The sequence below is a fragment of the Etheostoma spectabile genome, chromosome 3 (assembly GCF_008692095.1).
Source record: "Etheostoma spectabile isolate EspeVRDwgs_2016 chromosome 3, UIUC_Espe_1.0, whole genome shotgun sequence".
NCBI lineage: Eukaryota > Metazoa > Chordata > Actinopteri > Perciformes > Percidae > Etheostoma > Etheostoma spectabile.
The window spans coordinates 30,123,633-30,126,999 of record NC_045735.1 but is presented as its reverse complement, the minus strand read 5'-3'; the positions used below and the strand labels follow the sequence as shown (position 1 = coordinate 30,126,999).

The 3,367-nt window shown below is 39.5% G+C and overlaps 1 pseudogene; it reads left to right on the top strand.

The window, feature by feature from the left end:
• Positions 1-3,367, top strand: part of LOC116687042 (extracellular calcium-sensing receptor-like) — an 11,964-nt pseudogene that overhangs the window by 5,024 nt on the left and 3,573 nt on the right.

Here is a 3,367-nt window from a genome sequence, read left to right as displayed (position 1 = left end):
GGAATCATCCTGGCTGCATTCTCAGTTGGTGGCGCCTGTCTGGCCATTATCACAGCGGCTGTGTTCTATCGTCACAGGACATCCCCGATTGTCAGGGCCAACAACGCTGAGCTGAGCTTCCTGCTGCTCTTTTCCCTGACTCTATGTTTCTTATGTTCATTAACTTTCATCGGAGCACCCTCTGATTGGTCCTGCATGCTGCGCCACACAGCGTTTGGGATCACCTTTGTCCTCTGTATGTATGTGTTTTGGAAAAACATCGTAGTGTTAATGGCATTTAGAGCTACATCCAGTAGTAATGTCATGAAATGGTTTGGTCCTCCACAGCAAAGAATGACTGTAGTGTTTTTCACGTTTCTTCAAGTTTTAATATGTACTATTTGGTTGGGTCTTAGCCCCCCTTTTCCAATGAAAAACCTAACTATATACAAGAAGATAATCATCCTGAGTGTAGCATTAGGCTCAGCTGTTGGGTTCTTGGGCGTGCGTCGTACGTAGTCTACTGGCTGTCTTTTGCTTGTGTTAGCTGTCCAGCTCGGAAATTACCTGATAATTTTAATGAGGCCAAGCCATCACCTTCAGCATGCTGATATTCTGTGCGTCTGATCACCTTTATCCCTGCATATCTCAGCTCTCTTGGAATTTACTGTGGCTGTGGAGATATTTGCCATTCTGGCCTCCAGTTTTGGACTAATACTGTGTATATTTGCTCCAATGTTTCATCATATTTGTTTAGCCTTCTTCTACAGATTGTGAACACTCTCTTCTTTCAGGTATCTTTCCACAGGCCCTGAAAACTGCAGTAATCAAGCCACTCTTAAAAAAGAACAACCTAGACAAGTCACTAATGACAACTATAGGCCAATATCAAACCTTCCGTTTTTAAGTAAAATCATTGAAAAGTAGTCTTTCAACAACTCAACCATTTCTTGTCACTAGCAACAGTTTTGATACCTTTCAGTCGGTTTCCGACCACACCACAGCACTGAAACGGCTCTTGTCAAAGTCTTTAATGACATCCACCTTAACACAGATAATGGCAAAATTTCAATCTTAGTATTACTTGATCTCAGTGCTGCATTTGACACGGTCGACCACGACATCCTACTAGACCGATTGGAAACTGCGTTGGCCTTTCTGGTCCATACTAAACTGTTTTGAATCCTACCTAAAGAATAGGGATTACTTTGTGTCTATAGGTATTAGCATCTGAGCGTACAAATATGACGTGCGGAGTTCCGCAAGGCTCCATTCTGGGCCTCTTCTGTTTAACATCTACATGCTTCCACTGGCTCAGATTATGGAGAAAAACAAATAAGTTACCATAGTTATGCGACACACACACAATTTACATAACCTTATCGCCAGGGACTATAGTCCAATACAAAACTGACTAAGTGCATCGAACAAATTAACGGCTGGATGTGCCAGAACTTTCTGAAATTAATGAAGGAAAAACTGAGGTGGTTGTTTTTGGAGCAAGAGAGAACGATTAAAGTCTGCTCTCAGCTTCAAACAACAATGTTAAAACACAGACAAAGCCAGAAATCTTGGTGTAGTCATGGACTCAGACCAACTTTAACAGCCACATTAAGACAATTACAAAGTCAGCCTACTATCACCTTAAGAATCAAGGGTTAAAGGACTTATGTGTCAACAGATTTGGAAAAACTTGTCCATGCCTTTATCTTCAGTAGACTTGACTACTGTAACGGGTCTTTACAGTCTCCCTAAAAAATCAATCAGACAGCTGCAGCTGATTCAGAACGCTGCTGCTCGTCCTCACTAAGACCAAGAGACTGGATCACATCACTCCATTTCTGAATCTTTACACTGGCTTCCTGTGTCTCAAGAATTTTTTCAAAGTACTCTTGCTAGTTTATAAATCACTTAACGGTTTAGGTCCAAATAATTGCTGATCGCTACTACACTATGAACCACCCAGACCTCTCAGGTCATCTGGGACAGGTCTGCTTTTCTGTCCCCAGAGTCAGAACTAAACAGGTGAGCAGCTTTCAGCTTTCAGTTTCTATGCTCCTCATATCTGAATAAACTCCCAAAACCTGTAGATCCGCTCGCTACTCTCAGTTCTTTTAAATCAAGGCTGAAGCCTTTCTATTTGATGCTGCCTTTCTTTAAATGACTAATCATTTCTTTAATTTCTTATGCTGCCACTGTAAATTTTATTCTTGTGTTTTATTTTTCTCTTTGTTTTTACTGTCTATTCATGTGTTTACCGTTTTTAATGCTTGTGATTTTTAAACTACTGTTTTTACTTGTGTTTTATCTGTTTAACTGATTTTGTGTAAAGCACTTTGAATTGCCTTGTTGCTGAAATGTGCTATACAAATAAAGCTGCCTTGCCTTGCCTTGCCTTAAGCCAGAGAAAAACACCAAGAAACATTTAATGAACAAAAATCAATCCCAAGACATCTGAGGTTTAGAAATAGTTAAGATGGCAACATACAATTGTACACTAACTTAACCTTCAAAACACATGTAAAAAGGGTGTCACACAAGGTTAAGTTCAAGCTACAAAATTTCAAACAAATCAGGCCATTTCTCAATCTAAGTGCTGCTAGAATGTATCTACAGAAAATGAAATTCTCACACATAGAGTACATTTTTACATATTGGTCACTAACAAACACAACATTGCTTAAGCCTATTGAATTAGTCTTCAAGAGAGCCATTACAATATTGGATAAAAAAGCATTATCATTTCATCACTGTAGCATACTGGAAAAAAACAAATATTTTTTTGAGTTTTGAGAATTTTAAAATTTTAAGTATGCCTGTTTTGTATAAGGCTATACATCATTGTGTCCCTCTCCCACTGAATGACTTCTTTAAAAGAACTGAGAGTGGTGCAAGTACAAGGGCCTCCAACAAAGGGGACTGTGTAATACATTTTAGGAGCACCACATTTTGACCATAGACTTTATTCTAATGGACAACCCATCAGAAAAGAACAGCAAATGAGGAAGTTCCTTAAACCTGCATTCTATCTGAATTCCAGCAGAGGGCGACAAGGGCAGTTTCAAAAGGAGGTTGTTTTCTGTAAAGTTCATAAGAAAGTTACCCGCTTCTCACTAGATTTATTACCTTAGTAACAGGGCCTGAAGTTAACTTTTTTGACTACTTTTTGACCACTGTTGCAGGTGGATTCAAAAATCCAGTCACTTTTTACCAGCCATTTTTTGCCTCATAACGGTGAAAAAGAGGAACTGCTGTTTCTCTATTAGAACTACCGGTATATCGTGACCTATTCATGGTAGCCTACTTGTGGACATTGCGCCGTCATCAAAAATATCGTATTTTTGTAGTACGGGGGGCCCGCCTTGATTATCCAGCACAAAGGCATAAT